Here is a 19,220-nt window from a genome sequence, read left to right on the forward strand (position 1 = left end):
TCATCCCATCTACGTAGGGATGGCATCCCTGTTCTGGCACATGCCAAATAGATGTTCTTGCTAGCTAGTTGATGGTTAGGTTTTTATTTATTTAAAAGTTGTGGCGGTGGTACCGCCACAAAGGAAGCAGCTGGGACAGTGAAGAAGAGTCCCGCAGGGGTCGGTGCTGGGACCGCTCCTGTTCAATATATTTATTAACGACCTGGAGGCGGGAACAAAATGTGAGGTTATAAAATTTGCGGATGACACCAAACTCTGCAGTAGGGTTAGGACCGCGGAAGACTGCGAGTACCTGCAAATGGACCTAACGATATTGGAAGAGTGGGCAAAAAAGTGGCAAATGAGCTTTAACATAAAGAAATGCAAGGTCATGCATGTAGGGAAAAAGAACCCGATGTTCAGCTACAAAATGGTGGGATCACTGCTAGGGGTAAGTAACCTTGAAAGAGACCTGGGGGTGATGGTAGACACAACATGAAGGCGTCGGCACAATGCGCGACGGCCTCAAGGAAAGCAAACCAAATGTTGGGTATCATTAAGAAGGGTATCATGGCCAGGACGAAGTAAGTCATCTTGCCACTGTATCGTGCAATGGTGCGCCCGCATCTGGAGTACTGTGTCCAGTACTGGTCACCGTACCTCAAGAAGGACATGGCAGTACTTGAGGGAGTCCAGAGAAGAGCGACTAAACTGATAAGGGGTATGGAAAACTTCTCATATGCTGACAGGTTGAAAAAGCTGGGGCTATTCTCCCTGGAAAAGCGGAGACTTAGAGGAGACATGATAGAAACCTTCAAAATCCTGAAGAGCATAGAAAAGATAGACAGGGACAGATTCTTCACACTGTGGGGAACCACAAGTACAAGGGGGCACTCGGAGAAATTAAAAGGGGGCAGGTTTAGAACAAACGCTAGGAAGTTTTTTTTCACCCAGAGGGTGGTGGACACATGGAACGCGCTTCTGGAGGCCGTGATAGGCCAGAGCACATTATAGGGCTTCAAAGCAGGTTTGGATAGGTTCCTAGAGGATAAGGGGATTGAGGGGTACAGATAGGAGTTGAGGTAGGTTATAGGAATAGTCAGGGACCATTGCAAAGGTGATGGGCCTGGAGGGTCACTGCGGGAGCGGACTGCTGGGCGGGATGGACCTCTGGTCTGACCCAGCGGAGGCTAATTCTTATGTTCTTAAGAGGCTCCGGAGAGCCTCCCCCTGAAGATTTCATCATGAGGTTTTGTTGTTTTGGTTGTGAGTGGCACGCAGGCAGCTGACAGCGTCAGTGCTGCCATGGTGACGGCTTGTGCTGTCAGTCTGGCTAGTGCAGGACATTCTTGGAGTGTTAAAAGAAGTTTTAAGAAGATTTTAAACATTTGAAAATCTTCTTTCAGGTAAAAAATGGTGTTTTTCCTATTTTGAGAAGTTTTGGTATAATTATTTGATGGTTAATTTGCAATTTTGAGGTTTTCTGTTGCTGATTTCTTGCACAGGTCTGCTGTCCTTGTGCAGAGATCAGCATCAGCTGGGTGAACATTCCAACTTTCAGATTTGACAGTTGGGAGGGTGACTTGGTTCTGTGTGGACGTGTTTTGGCTTGTGAAGGTAATTATTGCTGGGAGGTTTTCTTGAGGAAGAAATTTGATGTTGATTTAAGGTTGATAGAAGTTTTTAGTGGTTAAAGTTAAATTTGTTTGTTGGACGTAATATAGTAATTTGATGCTTGTAAGATTTTCATGATTCAAAGTTAAAGGTTTTGCTTTACAGAATTGGTTATGAATTTTTTCATTTGAATTCTGAAAAGATTTCATGAGATGTCCTGTGAGAATCTTCTGGGAAATTCTTTAAAGATTCTCTGAGTAACAAACCTGTGGTGCTGATCTCTGGAGAAAGTTTCAGTCTGATATCATGTGAGAATCTTCTGGAAAATGTTTGAGAGATTCTCTGAGTAACAAATCTGTGGTGTTGCTTTTTGGGGAAGATTTTATGAGAGGTTCTGTGACAGATTCTTGTGAGATGTTGTGAGATAATATTAGTAGAAAAGTTGTGAACTGCTTTGGAACCCTTTTTCTGGGAATATTTTCTGTAAAGATTATTGAGATTTTGAGAAAATATTTATGCATGAAATGTTTAGTGAAAGTATGATTTTTGTGATTATTATATATAGGAAATTTTGGGGAGGGAAATAGAATAGGAAACATCAATTATCTGTTTTATTTCTTAGCTAAGGAAATATTTAGGCATCTTTGGGGGTTTCTAGACTTAGGATAGGTTTTTCTTATTGATTTGATTTTAGTCAGTTTAGTAGGTGGGTTCCAGAAAGCGAGGATCTATTAGCAACAGCGTGCCAATGTGGCACCCTTACACAGGACAGAAATCTTCAATTACACTATCCTGAAGAAGAAGGAGAAGGCCAAGAAACTGGAGGCTGTAAGAGAAATTATTTAAAGAAAGTGTTCTTAGACACATCAGTTAGATTTTAAAGAATAAATAATACTTATCTGATAAGCCTGCATAGTAACTGCTGATGGTGAAACACTATTAATGAGATCAAAGAAGATTTTATTTGGACATTTTGAGAACCGTACAGAGGGGAAGCAGAATGTCATTATCTAGAGCAGTGTTTTTCAACCGCTGTTCCGCGGCACACTAGTGTGCCGCGAGATGTTACCTGGTGTGCCGCAGGGCCACCATCAGGGCAGTACTACCAGTCCTGCATTCAGGGGCCCGGAGCTGACAGGGGGCCCGAGGCAGGGGCGCCAGTAGCTCGCCAAGGCAAAGTGAGTCGATCACCCAGGACTCACTTTGTCTTGGCGATCTAATCTATCGAGCCGATAAGTCTTCTTCTCCCCGACGTCAATTCTGCAGTCGGAGAGGAAGTTCGGGCCAGCCAATCGCTGCCTGGCTGGGCGGAACTTCCTCTCCGATTGCAGAATTGATGTCAGGGAGAGCATGCGTCGGCTTTGGGGCCTGTTATCCATTGGTGGGTCCTGTTCCTTGATGGCAGCGGCAGTGGCTTGGGGAACGGCAGGGAGAAAGAAAGAAAGGGGGCAGGCAGGGAAACAGAAGGAAAGAAGAGAAACAGAAAAAAAGAAAGAAAGGTCAGGGAGAGAGGAAGAAAAAGTTGGGGGAGGGAATGAGGTGTGGAGGAAAGAAAGCATACAGGCTGATAGAAGGGAAGAAAGATTGGATGCACAGTCAGAAGAAGAAAGTGCAACCAGAAATCACCAGACAAGGTAGGAAAAATGATTTTATTTTAAATTGAGCAAAGTGGAGGCAGTATTACCACAGTTTTCAAAGGAATTTGCCCAAATAACTTAATAGTTAACTGGGTAAATTCCCAGAGATGAAAACTTCCCTTCACTTACTATGCACAGTTCTAAATTTATATCTGCTGTCTATATTTTACAATATGGTCACCTTTTACTAAACCGCAATAGTGGTTTTTAGCGCAGGGAGCCTATGAGCGTCAAGAGCAGCGCTGGGCATTCAGCGCAGCTCCCTGCGCTAAAAACTGCTATTGTGGTTTAATAAAAAGGATGGAGGGTATATTTGTCTATTTTTGTATGCTATAAAAATCAAATACAGAGAGAGACTGAGAGCTGTTGACGAAGAGCTACGTGTGTGTCTTTCTTCGATTCCAGCCAGAATATCAGCTTTGTGTTCAGCCAAACAGGCCCAGGTTTCGCACTGAATAAAGTATTTTATAATTTTTCACTATTCTGTTTACTTAATATTTCATAATAAAGTAATTATAAAAGGGACAAATTGCAAGAGTCGACTAACCCAGAAGAGGAGGTTAGAAAGATTGTAGCAAAAGAGAAGAAAATAAAGACTGAAGCGCAGGGAATGGAAATGAAGACAACAAAACACCAGGATCTAAATTGCATATATACCAATGCAAGGAGCCTGAGAAACAAAATGGGGGAACTAGAAGCCATGGCCAATGCAGAAGACATAGACATCATTGAAATTTCTGAAACATGGTGGAATGAGGAAAACAAATGGGATACAGCACTGTCGGGGTACAAACTCTATCGCCAGGACAGATCAGGACAGAAAGGAGGTGGAGTAGCCCTATACATAAAAGAAAGCATACGATCGACAAAAATGGACACAGCAGAGACGGCCAACAAGCTAGAATCGCTATGGGTTAAAATACCAGGAAAGAAAGGGCCTGAAATAAAGATAGGCCTGTACTATCGTCCATCTGGACAAACCGGAGATATCGATGAAGAAATGGAAGCCGAGATGAAGCGAGAAAGCAAAAGCGGGAACACAGTTATTATGGGAGACTTCAACTACCCTGGGATAGACTGGAGTCTTGGAAGCTCAAAATGCGCTAGAGAGACAGAATTCCTGGAAGCTACACAGGATTGCTTCATGGAGCAGCTTGTTAGAGAACCAACGAGAGGAAATGCCACTCTGGATCTAATCCTAAATGGGTTAAGGGGACCTGCAAAGGAAGTAGAAATAGTGGGACCGTTGGGAAGCAGTGATCATAATATGATCAAGTTCAAGGTTGAAGTAGGAATACCGAAAGGGAAGAGAACCATAGCGACAACTTTAAACTTCAGGAAAGGAAACTACGAGGCAATGAGGGAAATGGTAAGAAAGAAACTTAGGAACACTTCCAAAAAATGGCAAACGGTACAACAAGCCTGGTCTTTTTTCAAGGGCATGGTGAGCGAGGCGCAAAATACATATATCCCCAGGTTCAGAAAGGGGTGCACAAAGAGTCGAACAAAAGACCCGGCAAGGATAACCAAAATAGTGAAGGAAGCAATAGGCAATAAGAAAAATTCATTCAGGAAGTGGAAAAAGGACAAAACTGAGGAGAATTGGAAAGAGCACAGGAAAAATCAAAAAGAATGTCACCGTGTGGTTCGAAAAGCCAAAAGAGAGTACGAAGAGAGGCTAGCTAAGGAAGCACGAAACTTCAAACCATTCTTTAAATATGTTAAAGGGAAGGAGCCGGCTAGGGAGGAGGTAGGACCGCTGGATGACGAAGACAGGAAGGGAGTTGTGAAAGAGGAGAAAGAAGTGGCAGAAAGGCTAAACATGTTTTTTTCATCTGTATTTACAAATGAGGACACTTCAAACATACCGGAACCTGAGCAATTCTTTCATGGAAGTCAAACAGAAAAATTAACATCCATAGAAGTGAGCCTTGAAGACGTACGCAGGCAGATAGGAAAACTAAAACCTGACAAATCCCCGGGTCCGGACGGAATACATCCAAGGGTTCTGAAAGAATTAAAGGAGGAGATAGCGGAACTACTACAGCAAATTTGCAACCTGTCCCTAAAAACAGGCGTGATCCCGGAGGATTGGAAGATAGCCAACGTTACGCCCATCTTTAAAAAGGGATCAAGAGGAGACCCTGGAAATTACAGACCAGTGAGTCTGACCTCGGTTCCGGGAAAAATGGCAGAAGCTCTGATAAAAGAAAACATCGATGAACATTTCGAAAGGAACGAACTACTGATAACCAGTCAACATGGTTTCTGCAAGGGTATATCTAGATTTCCAAAAAGCCTTTGACAAGGTGCCCCATGAACGTCTACTCCAGAAGCTGAAGAACCATGGGGTGGAAGGAGATGCACATAGATGGATCAGAAACTGGTTGGAAGGTAGAAAGCAAAGGGTAGGAGTGAAAGGCCACTACTCTGACTGGAGGAGGGTCACGAGTGGTGTACCGCAGGGCTCGGTGCTCGGGCCACTGCTATTTAATATATTCATAAATGATCTAGAAACAGGGATAAAGTGTGAGATAATAAAATTTGCAGACGACACCAAACTTTTTAGTGGTGCTCGGACTATAGAAGACTGCGAAGAATTGCAAAGGGACTTGAACAAGCTAGGGGAATGGGCGACGAGGTGGCAGATGAAGTTCAACGTTGAGAAATGTAAAGTATTACATATGGGAAGCAGAAACTTGAGGTACAACTATACGATGGGAGGGATATTATTGAAGGAGAGTATACAGGAAAGGGACTTGGGGGTAATGGTGGACACAACAATGAAGCCGATGGCACAGTGTGCAGCGGCCGCCAAGAAAGCGAATAGAATGCTTGGTATAATCAAGAAGGGTATTGCGACCAGAACGAAAGAAGTTATTCTGCCGTTGTATCGGGCGATGGTGCGCCCGCATCTGGAGTACTGCGTCCAATTTTGGTCACCATACCTTAAGAAGGATATGGCGTTACTCGAGAGGGTCCAGAGGAGAGCGACACGTCTGATAAAAGGTATGGAAAACCTTTCATACGCTGAGAGATTGGAGAAATTGGGTCTCTTTTCTCTGGAGAAGAGGAGACTTAGAGGGGATTTGATAGAAACTTACAAGATCATAAAGGGCATAGAGAAAGTAGAGAGAGACAGATTCTTCAAACTTTCAAAAAATAAAAGAACAAGAGGGCACTCGGAAAAGATAGAAGGGGACAGATTCAAAACGAATGCTAGGAAGTTCTTCTTTACCCAACGTGTGGTGGACACCTGGAATGCGCTTCCAGAGGACGTGATAGGGCAGAGTACAGTAATGGGGTTTAAGAAAGGATTAGACAATTACCTCCTGGAAAAGGGGATAGAGGGGTATAGATAGAGGATTACTGCACAGGTACTGGACCTGTTGGGCCGCCGCGAGAGCGGACTGCTGGGCACGATGGACCTCTGGTCTGACCCAGCAGAGGCACTGCTTATGTTCTTATGTTCTTATGTTTATATATAGTCAATATAGGCACAGAGTTAAATTTTGTAACATTTTCTAATGGTGGTGTGCCTCGTGATTTTTTTCATGAAACAAGTGTGCCTTTGCCCAAAAAAGGTTGAAAAACACTGATCTAGAGTGTTTATACAGTAACTGGTCATTACATTTTATTTCTATATTCAATTTAGAGTCCTTAGTGCTTCTTGTTATCTATTTTCTCTAAACAAGCAGCAGCAGTAGTGGCAAAACAGCCCACCTCATTCTCCTCGGCCTACATTCATGGCTCAGTCTGCATGGCTGCTGGTCACGCCCCTCCGACGTCTTTTTCAGGGTCTGGGACAGAACCAGCCACTGATCAGACTGAGGCTGCATGTGTGGTCCTGCGAGACAGTAAGTCAAGCTATTTTGCCACTGCTGCTGCTCATTTAGAGAAGCAGCAGCAGCGACCAGGATGGCGGTGGGAGGGAGAGTGCTGCTCCTGGTGCATGGCAGTAGAGGGAACATTGCTTGCTTTGCACACTTCGGCACAGCCTATGACCTGGTATCGTTCCGTGATCCAGTGGCTGGGGACCCCTGCTTCACAGCAAGTACATGTGCTCCAAAATCGATGCACCTACTTTTAACTACTAGGTGGAAGACAATTTTCAGCTCAAAAAATTAACTCAAATTTATTCTGCACTTTGTATTTTTTTTCAGAGGCTCCAGAGAAAAGCCAATATAATTTATTTATTTTATTATTTATATACCACTTATAACCTAAGTGGTTTACATTCAGGTACTCAAGCATTTTTCCCTTATCTGTCTTGGTGGGCTCATGGGATTTGAACCCACAACCTCAGGGCAGTGGCATACCAAGGAGGGGGGCTGGGGGGGAGGTCCGCCCGGGTGCAAGTCATGAGGGGGTGCTCCCGGCCTTGGAGTCATGGCCCGGGAACTTCCTTTCTCATGGCCTGACCCCAAGGCTTTCGCCTCCCTTTGCGATTCCTCTTCAAAGCAACCTGCGAAAGGATCGCGGGTACTTCAGTGATCCTTGCAGGTTGCCATAGGCGTCCTGAGTTGTCCCTCTGCTGTGGTCCCGCCCCTCCTCTGACATCAGAGGAGGGGCGGGACTGCGGTCAGACAACAGAGGAGTGGGATTTAGGGAGGGAAGGAACAGAAAGGGAGAGAAGTTGGACACAAGGGATGGTGTGGATGGGGGATAGAGATACTGGATAGGAGGATAGTTGGGAAGAGAAAGGGAGAGATGGTGGACCCTGGGATGGTGGGGAAGGAGGAAGAGATCTTGGATGAAAGGGTAGTTGAGAAAAGGTGAATCTGTGGATGGAGATGAAAAAAAAGGAAAGATGAAAGTCCTCTGGGGGTTGGAAGGTAAACAGAATTTGGAGGACAGAGATGGCAGATTGATGGTTAGCATGGAGAAAGAAGGAGACCATGGCAAGCAAGACAACCAGAGCCTGGGACCAACAAGATTTGAATATTGACCAGACAACAAAAGGTAGAAAAATAATTTTATTTTCTGTTTTGTGATTGCAATATGTCAGATTTGAAAAGTGTATCCTGCCAGAGCTGGTGTTAGACTGCAAACATGAGCTAGGATTTAACAGAGAAAGGAAAAGTCCTTTTTGTTTCTTTATTTTGTTTACACCACTGGTTCCCAACCTTGTCCTGGAGGACTACCAGGCCAATCAGGCGAGAGGGAGAATTAGAAGGGCTTGAGCATGCGCAGATGCATGCTCAAAGCCGGCAGAGACTGGGAAGAAGATCTTCAAGCGGCACCGGCTCTTGTGGGCTGCGTGCCGGCGCCAAAGGGGGGGGGGGTGAGTTAAAGTTGGTCGGGCGGGGGATTCCTGTTCTCGAGGGGGGGGGTGCCGATTCGAGCGGGAGGGGGCCCTTTGCGAGCGGGGGGGAGCGATACTGACTATCGGGGGGTGCTCGCAAATCGAGTCAACACTCGGTTTGCGAGACACGTTTTGCGAGAATGTTTTGCTCGTCTTGCAAAACACTCGCAAACTGGGTTACTCGCAAACCGAGGTTTGACTGTACTTTATAATGCAAGTGAAACGAGGATTTAGTCAGACTTTTGAACGGTCTGCAGAAGAAAAATATTGTATAGGCTGGGGGAAATGCAAACTTTTCTTCCTTCTATTTTTGTGAATTGCAAGGCTGAGGATGTCAGAGTTCAATTAAAATATGTGCTTTATAAGAAAATCTAATAATGTGTTTTACCAATGGTCCATCATTCCCAGTAGCCCATTCTCATGGTAACCAATCCAGGTCACTAGTACTTGGTCAAAACCCAAAGAGTAGCAACATTCCATGCCACAGATCCAGGGCAAGCAGACACTTCCCCCATGTCTTAATAACAGACTATGGACTTTTCCTCCAGGAATTTGTCCAAATCTTTCTTAAAATCAGCTTTGCTATCTGCTTTTACCATAATTTCTGGCCACTTCATTTTTAAGCTTAGATCTTTCCTTCCAAACAGAGACCTTGCTAGATGTCAAATACAGAAAGAACAAGGTAACTTCACAAGGACTTAGCTGTGCAGGAAATGTGAATCTCCTCATATACCCACCATATAGTGCAAAAATATGCAAAGGTCTGGTTTTTTCTTTCGATCACTACATAGCCTAATGCCACACAAGCAGCGCTGTTATAAACATATTCTGAAGGTCAATGCTAAGGTTAACAAAGTTTCCTTCCTTGGACCAGAAGGAGATACTGACAAACCACTGAAAGAGATCCCAAAACAACTACCCAGGCACAACACCCAAAGACCCACTCAGTGTATGAACCAGTTGAGTGGAGTGGACTAACTGGGGGGTGGAAATGGTCCCGGAGTTTGCTCAGCAGAATTTCCCAGACCACCTCTTCCTCTCAACACATTGACACGCTGCCACCACCATCACCACCATTAGGAACACCTCACCGGGTAGGCCAGCAATGCTTATAAACTTTATAAAACATATTATTATATTTTCTTATAAAGCACATATTTTAACTGAACTCTCCGACATCCTCAGCCTTGCCATTCACAAAAATAGAAGGAAGAAAAGTTCCTGTTTCCTGCTGTCTCATGTCCCCGGCCTATACAATATTTTTCTTCTGCAGACCCTTCAAAAGTCTGACCAAATCCTCGTTTCACTTGCATTATAAAGTACTGAGGATGCCATTTTTCTCCAATCCCAGGTCCTAAAGTCTAAGACTAGTGCTGCCCGATTAAAAAAAAAAAATAAAAAATTTACGATTCGATTCATCCTATTGAATTGGTTTATCGATTCAACTGTCCTGCCCAATTGGGTGTTTGTTTTTTCAAACATCCTGGTGGGTTTATTTTATAACTTTTTCACCCCCTTTGGTTTCTCCTAACCACACTGGCGCTGTGGTGTAAATAAAATAAAGAAACAAAAAGGACTTTTCCTCTCTCTGTTAAATCCTAGCTCACATTTGCAGTCTAACACCAGCTCTGGCAGGATACACATTTCAAATCTGACATATTGTAATCACAAAACAGAAAATAAAATTAGTTTTTCTACCTTTTGTTGTCTGGTTATTTTTAAAATCTTGTTGGTCCAAGACTCTGGTTGTCTTCTGATAACTTGCTTGCCAGGGTCTCCTTCTTCCTTCTTTCTGCATGTTAACCATCCATCTGCCATTTCTGTCCTCCCCATTTCCCTTCCCTCCCCAGGAGGTCTGGCATCTATCCTTTTTTCGTCTCCTTCCACAGATCCATCTTTACTTAACTACCCTTTCATCCAGCATCTCTCCCTCCTTCCCCACCACCCCAGGGTCCATCATCTCTCCCTTTCTTTTCCCAACTACCCTCCTATCCAGTATCTCTATCCCCCCTTCACACCATCCCTTGTGTCCAACTTCTCAACCTTTATGTTCCTTCCCTCTCTAAAAACCATGGTCCATCATCTCTCTCTCTCTTCTCTATTTTCAGACCCATTATTTCTTCCCACCCAAAGTCCGGCATATGCGTGTCTCTTTGAACCCCCCCATTCCCTCCGTGTATTTTTACACCAGGGCCCCACTCCCTGAAGGCCTGTCCCCCCCCCTTAAAGGTCTGCATCCAACCCCTGAAGGCCTGCACTCCCCCCCGAAGGCCTGCACCCCCATTGAAGGCCTGCATCCCCTCTTGAAGGCCTGCCTGCCTGCCTGTTCCCCCCCTTGAAGGCCTGCCTGCCTGCCTGATCCCCTTGAAGGCCTATCTCCCCTTGAAGGCCTGTCCTCCCCCCCTTGAAGGCCTGCACCCTTCAAAGGCCTGTCCCCCCTTGAAGGCCTGCCTGTCCCCCCCCTTGAAGGCCTGTCCCTCCCTTGAAAACCTGCCTGCCTGTCCCCCCCTTGAAGGCCTGTCCCCCCCTTTGAAGGCCTGTCTGCCTGTCTCCCCTTTGAAGGCCTGCCTGTCCCACCCCCTTTGAAGGCCTGCCTGCCTGTCACCCCCCCCTCCCCCTTGAATGCCTGCCTGCCTGCCTGTCCGCCCACCCGCCCCACCCCGAAGGACCGCTAGCCCCCCTGGCCTCCCTGCACCACTTATGAAGCACCCCACAGCGGGATCGCGATGTCAGCGATCCCTTCGCTGCTTTGGAGCTGCTTCCTCCACCGCGGTCTCGCCCCTCCTCTGACGTCAGAGGAGGGGAAGGGACCACGGTGCAGGAAGCAGCGCCGAAGCAGCTCAGGGATCGCTGATATCGCGATCCCGCTGCAGGCTGCTTCTTGGTGGTGCAGGAAGGCCAGGTGGGTGAGCGGTCCTTCAGGGGTGGGGGGGACTGAACGGCAAGGCCGGGAGCACCCCCTCAGGGCTTGTCACCCGGGGCGGACCGCCCCCCCCCCCCCTTAGTACGCTACTGCATCCACCCTTTGGCTTACTGGTTTAAAGTCCCCACCCAAAAGTTCCCCTTTTCAGGGCTATGTAAAGTCAGGTTACTGAATTCCCGTTCAGGCTTTTCCCCGGAGGTTAATTAGTGTTCTCACCTCCTTCACTCTTTCTGCTCGGTTTATCTCTAGGCCTTTAATTCACCCGGGGCACCTCCCTCTCCCCCTCTCACATTCACACTTCCTTACAGTCCTGCCTAAGGGATGAAGAACTGAGAGACGTTAACTTTCATTCCCCTCCCCCATTCATTACCTCACTGACTGTAGTTAGATAGGAGGTCCCAGGCTGCCAAACTGCAATCCATTTCACTTCCTTCAGAGACCTCTCCCTCTATTTTCATTAGGGACTCCCCACTCTCTGAGGCTGGATAGGAATTCCCCTCAGAGGCAGCTACCAGCCAGCCCTGCTCTGGAAGCCTTTCTCTTCCCCTGAGCCTCTGCCTGGGAACCAGGGGTTTGTTAATTTGGGAGAGCTGTGTGTCAGCGTGCTCTCTAGCCCTGGGCTGTGAGAAAAAGCTCCTGGTAGTTTCCTTTCTGCTCTGCATGGCTCGTCTCTCCCTCTCAGTTCCTGCGTTCCCGAATGTTCCCAGCTGTGTTTATTTTATGCTGCAGGCTCGTTCTCACTCCCCCTCTGGGTTTGTCTTGCCTGTCAGCTCCACCCTTTCCTTAACCCTTCCTGGGACAGCTTTCTTTACCAGAGGTTTTAGTGGAGAACTGCCCAAGGAATTATAAAAGGGATTATAGTGCCCTAACTCAGGTATTGTGTTTTCTGTCCTTCTCTCTCTGCCTTGCCCCGCCTGTTGGCTCTTTACAATAGGAACAGAGTTAACGGGCAGCTTCCTGGGCTTAGGAATAGGGACAGCCCTTTGCATGGCAGGGTTTAAAACCGGGTTTAAACCAGTGACAGGAGCTTCCCTGTCACAATATCTTATAAAGTGTATATTTGAAAGGTAGGCATACGCATGGGCGATGTCTGGGCAGGACTCCCATTTATGCCTGAACTTATAGAATTCTATAAGTTACACATGTATCTCTGACAGAAGGTACCTACCTTCCTTATAGAATCCTATCAGGTTCCTATCAGGTTCCATCTAGGCACAGTTATAGAATAAACCAATAGAACAAGAGTTCTCAACCCAGTCCTCGGGACACATTAAGCCAGGATATCCACAATGTATATTGTGGCCGGGCTAGACCCCGAGCAAGTGGGAAAACCTGGCTCGGACCGCAGGTAAGATTTTCAGTGCGCCTTTTATATGGCTGGTGTAAGGAAAACCCGAACACTGGATTTCTTACTTCACCGGGTTTAAGACAACAGAAAAAAGTCCCAAAACAGACAGTGGTTTCTCACAGGCATCAATTATGCAGTTCCTGCCACTTAGTTCCAGTGCACTCTATCTGTGCTCAAGTTCAGGGACTGGACAGTCCTTGTCAGCAAAAAAGATAACCCAAAATCAAACAAGCTTTTCAGTCTCTCAAATGCCCCAATGCTCCCTCCTTAGGGCAGCGGCTTCTATTAGCACCAGTTCTTGCCAGCACTGGCTGAGCACTGCAGGTGCTAGCCCTTTTTCCCAACACTTTTCCTAACAAAGAGAAAAAAACCCCACATTTTATCTGTCATTGCTTTTCCTCTCTAGCACTTTGTCCCCTCTAAGGACTTTCACAGCCCTGCTTTGCAGGCTGTGTGGAGCAAGCCTCCCTTTTCAGCAAGGTCTTCAGGCTCTCCTAGAAATGCCCCCCCCAAGTCTTTCAGCTTGGTTCTTTGGAGATTGCTAGGTGAGGTTTTAAACACACTTGGAAACTCAGGTAATGCTACATAGTTATTACCTGTAGCTTCAATTAGGCTTAGGTTTCTTTGGCAAAGACTTTTCTTTTACTCTGTGAGGCAGGAAGCAGCTTCTCGTGGGTCATTCACATGTCCATGCCTTCCTCTAGCACACATTCCCCTGGGTCAGTCTCACTGTATCTTCCTCATCCTGTATCACTGGGGCTATAGTCCATTAGGTCTCCTGTTTCACTTTCCACCTCCCATCCCCCTTCCTGGGTGTTTGGGACAGATTCAAAGGAGAATTCTTCCTGGCTGGAACTTCTAGCCCTACCTCCCAAGGCTTATATAGGGTATTACCATACCTCTCTGAAGGGAATATTCCTGCCCTTCCTTCCTGACCTGGAACAAAACTCCTGTTTTGTGGATAAGAGATTTTTTTCTGCTCTCCTCCTGTGCTTGCCTTCCTCGTTAGAGTCAGCTGAGGGTAATTTATTCACCTGACTTCCTCCTGCTTGAGGCTTATGTGACTGCCTAGCCTCGTAGCAAACTCTACCCCCTTCTGTGTGGACTCTCTGTTTCTCCTTAGCTCTGGAAAAGGAGTAATAGGGGATAGACTGTGTTTTCTGTACCCTCCCTGCCTGAATTTCTGGCTATGACATTACCTGCCTTTTCTCCCTTCCTTCTTGCTGTACTAAGCTAGGGTTTTAGCAGGGTGCACAGGCTTTATTTTAGGGATTGCAGGTTTAAGGGCTGTACTTTTGACTGGTCTAGCAGTCTTTTTAACCGTGACAAGAGCTTCCCTGTCACAATATACAAGGGCTTCACAATGGGGAAGGCCACATGGGTCATGGCCTCTCCAAAGATTGGTGGTTGCTGGTCGGTTCCTGCCCACCCACACACCCTCTCCCAGCTCTGTTCTTTTAAATCTTTGGGCAGCCACCATGCAGTGTCAACGAACAGACCTGCCCTGGAACTAGAGTTACCAGGTATCCAGATTTCCCTGGACATGTCCTCCTTATGAGGACAAGTCCGGGGTCCAGACGGCTTTTCATAACCCGGCACTTTGTCCGGGTTTTGAAAAGCTTTCCTTCGTGCAGAAGGGCATGCGCAGATATGACACAATGCCATCATGTAAGCACGCGTACACGTGACATCATTGCATCTCATCCGCGCAAGCATAGATGTGCTGCCCGACGAGAACAGGCAGTGGGGGGCAGGACTGGAGGCAGGGCTGGGGCAGGCTTGGGGCGGGATTGGGCGGACCTAGGGGTCCGGATTTTCCAGACGGAAAATCTGGTAACCCTACCCGGAACCCTTCATTCTACTTTTGGGGGGCAGGCCTGCTCATTGATGTTGCTTGGCAGCTGCCTGAAGATTAAAAAGTACAGTGCCAGAAGGAGGTGGGTGGGAGAGCAAGGAGTTGGTGAAAAGCTATGCCGTACAATTCTGCTGGCTAGGGTGAAGCCCTTGGCCCCCTTCCACTGTCTATGATATACATGAGATAGATCTGCATGCACTGCCTCCATTGTATGCAAATCTATCTCATGCATATTTATTGTGACTATCCTCAATATCTGACTGGCTAGGTGTGTCCGGGGGACTGGGTTGAGAACTCCTGCCTTAGAGGATCATTTTATTAGAGGGTCCCAGGTTAATAGGGAAGGAAGGTGCTTTTTTCTGTCTTTTTTTATAAAGACTTATAATAATAATAATAATAATAACTTTATTCTTGTATCCCGCAATACCATGGAAGTTCAATGCGGTTAACAATAGAAGAGACTGTACATTTACAGCGATGATACATATTACAGTGTTATTACATTTACAAAGATGTTACATAAATAGCAGTAATAAAAAGGCATATACTAAAGAAGAGACTGTACGTATACAGCGATGTTCCATGTTAAAGCGGTGGTACATTTACAGTGATGTTAAATATGAGGCTATGAAAAGGCAGGGCAATTAGATAAAACAGAGCTTGAGAAAGAGAGGCCATAGTGGCTTGGGAGGGGGGCGTAGTCAGAGGGAATGGAGGCATGTCGAGGTCAGGAGGGTGCAGGGAAGGGGGGAAGGCAGCGTTAGCGGAATTTGTCGAAGAGGTAGGTTTTTAGTGACTTCCTGAACAGGTGGTAGGGTGGAGAGTTGGAGATGAGGGCGGTAAGGCAATTGTTCCATTTGCCCGCTTGGAATGCTAGGGTTCTATCAGTGAATCTCTTGTAGAGGCAGCCTTTTAGGGAGGGAAAGGTGAATAGGTGGGCGTTTCGTGTGCGAGAGGGGCCTGCTATTTCAAGGTGCTCAGACAAGTAGATTGGGGAAGATCCTGTTAGAGTTTTGAAACAGAGGCAGGCGAACTTAAAGATGATCCTTGCCTCTACTGGGAGCCAATGGAGTTTGGTGTAGTAGGGGCTAACATGGTCGTATTTTTTGAGATCATAGATGAGGCGGACGGCCGCATTTTGGACTGTTCTAAGATGTTTGATGGTATTTTTATAGGATCCCAGGTAAATAATGTTGCAGTAGTCTAATATGCTTAATACCAGAGATTGGACGAGTAGACGGAAGGCTTGGTGGTCGAAGTAACGTTTGATGGTGCGCAGTTTCCAGAGGGTACAGAAACATTTTTTCACCTGGGCACTGGTATGGTCATCGAAGGTTAGGGTGCGGTCCAGGATGACTCCAAGGATTTTTATGGTGGGTAAGATAGGGTAATCTAGCCCATTCAATCTGAGGGAAGTGTTTGTTAATTTGTGGTTGGGACTTGCTAGGAAGATTTTGGTTTTTTCAGAGTTCAATTTTAATTTGAGTTTTGAGGTCCACAGTTCTAACTTGGTGAGGATAGATGTGATGAGTTTTTCCGTTTCTAGAGTGAGTGAGGTAATGGGAACAATGATGGTGATGTCATCTGCATATATGAACGATTTTAGGTTAGAGTTTGCTAGGCTTCGTGCCAGAGGGGTCAAGTAAATATTGAATAGGGAGGGGGATAGGGGAGAGCCTTGTGGGACTCCACAAGGGTTACGCCAGTGGTGGGAGAAGGCTCCATTACTGTGGACCTGGTAGGTACGGTTGGTTAGGAAGCCTGTGAACCAATCTATTACCTGACCGGAGATGCCGATGGAGTCAAGGCAGTTGAGCATAATGTCGTGGTCGACCAGGTCGAAGGCAGTGGTGTGCTGGTAAGCTCTCTCCTCTGCACATAAATATAAAATAATCTCAGCAGAAAAGATAAAAATACCTCAAACTCATCATTTCCTAATTATTTTACTACATTTTACCATTAGGTATGGTTTTCATATGACTTATTTAACTGCAAGTTAATTTTTAATAGGAGTGGGAGCCTGCTCCAGCACACCACTGCTCTTAGGTGCCTGTGGGGTTATTTTAGAAACATCTTCACTTGTAATTTGTGGTATTTACACATGTACAGTACTGGTAGATCACATATACATGCAAACAGCAGTTTTAGAAACAATTTTAGAAACATGCCATTCACATATGGAAACCCACAACATGTGATTTCATAGAAGTGTGGCAGGGGAGTGGTCTGGATGGATCTTGGCAGGGCAACAATCTCCTCTTCCTTTTCCCATTTCATATACCTCATACACCAACTCAGAGCCATACGCACTGTGATCCTTCTTTCAGCCAGGGCTTTACATGAGGGATTAAGAATGCCATTCTCCTTAATCCCCCTGTTTATTTCTGCCTCGAAAATGACACCAAGTTAAATCTGCAGACTCAGTACTTAATTGGCAGCTCTTACATGTGAAGGTTTGTAAATAGGATAGCTATGTGTGGAGGTGGCAAAGCTGCTACTTTCACATGGAAAATACAGCTCATTTTATCCAGGCGCACATTTCTAAAATGGCTGCTCCTGCTGAGCATGCCAGCAAATACACCTGCACTCTTGCAGACTTTAACAAAAGGCTCTGCATCAGTTGGAACTGAACACATCTTAACCTGAACATCTTTGTCTCAATCTCTAAATTCTATTTAAAATGGGCCGTTTATAAAATATTGTCACAAATCCCACAGAAATCATGCCAAGACTGATGATGCAGACATCATCGAGAGCAGCTGTAAAAGTACACTTGTGTTATAAAATATTCATGTAGATTATGATTCTGCCTATGCTCTGCCCAAACTCTGCCCTCAGCATGCCAAAGGGCAGTGGAGTGTAATATATGAGGGCAAATCAAAAAGTAAAGGCAAAATACATTTAAGGGCTTTAATAGAAGTAACTGTGAGCAATTGAACATATCCCTTTTTAACATAGTCCCCATGCAAGACGACTCATTTATTGCATCGTTCAACTAGTTTCTGCATTCCTGCAAAGAAGACTTTTTCGGCTGCTCCTGAAGCCAGGTAAGCACCGCTTCCTTTACTTCATCATGCTTTGTCTTTTACTTTCTGGGTCGCAGTGATGCACCTATGTCTCGTCGCCAGTGACAATTCTCTCCAGAATATTCAGATTTTCATACTGTCCCAGAAACTTGGTCACAACCTCCAAACGCTATTGCTTGTGCAGATCAGTAAGCTTGGGAACTCATCGTGCACAGACTTTCATGTATCCCAAGTCATCATGCATTATGGCAAATGCAGATCCATAGCTGATATCAAAATTTGCAGCCAATTGAGATACTGTTATCTGTTGGTCTTCTCTAATCAAGGCATTTGCCCTGTCAATGTGCTCTTGTGTGCGTGACATTGATGGGTGACCACAATGACTTTTGTCAGTTACACCTATTGCTCCCGCTTTAAACCTCTTTACCCACTCATAAACTTTTCGTTGATTCATGGTGCTAAGTCCATACTGAGAGGGCCATGCTTTAATTAATTCCTCCAGTGGTCATCTGGTCATATCTAGACTCTATGACCTGGGAATCAAAAAAACTCTGCCCTCCAATGGATCACCTCCTTCCTTCACCAAAGAACCCAAACAGTCCTACTAGGGACACATAAATCTAACCCCAAACCTATCAAATACGGTGTACCCCAAGGCGCCCTTCTATCCCCCCTCCTATTTAACCTCTATATCAGACCTGTCATTGATATAGCCCAGAAGTACAATGTTAAAATCCACTCCTACACCGATGACATCCAGCTGCTCCACCCACTAGGCAAAAACCGACCATCCCAAATTTCCAACCTCCAACATTGCCTCTCTGTCATGAAAACCTGGATGACAAACAACAAACTACAGCTGAACGCCTCCAAGACCGAACTTTTATGGATTAGGAAAAAAAAGTACCAAATACACACGTCCAACACTATTTTGGGATTCCACCTTATTAACCGCAGCAGACCAAGTATGCAGCCTAGGAGTAATGCTAGATGGCCACCTGTCCCTGTCCACCCACATATCCCAAGTAGTCTCCACCTCCTTCTACTACCTCTGCCAACTGAGAAGGATCAAACCCTACATCTCCACACCTGACCTAGCCCAACTCCTCTATGCCTATGTCCTCTCCAGGATGGATTACTGCAACTCCCTATTCAATGGAGTAGCCAAAAAAGATTTCAAGCGCCTCCAGCGGGTACAAGATGCAGCAATCTACCTCTTACACAGCCTCAACTACCATGATCCCATCTCCCCAGCCCTCCGCGCTGAACACTGGCTTCCAATTAACCAACGCTATGCATTCAAGGCCCTGGTAATAGCACATAAAAGAATTTACACCACCACCCATACCTACATAAAATCCAAGCTAGCCCTGTACACCCCCACCTGCCCCCTCCGTTCAGAAATGGAGAAACGCCTATGCATCCCCCAGGAAGATCCCTCCTGTCAGAAACTGCCCGTAAATGCTCATACAGCCACTTCATCCCCAACTCTGGAACCAACTCCCCCTCAAATCAGAATACAGAACTCATTAA

The sequence above is a fragment of the Geotrypetes seraphini genome, chromosome 11, assembly GCF_902459505.1.
Source record: "Geotrypetes seraphini chromosome 11, aGeoSer1.1, whole genome shotgun sequence".
Classification (NCBI taxonomy): Eukaryota; Metazoa; Chordata; class Amphibia; order Gymnophiona; family Dermophiidae; genus Geotrypetes; species Geotrypetes seraphini.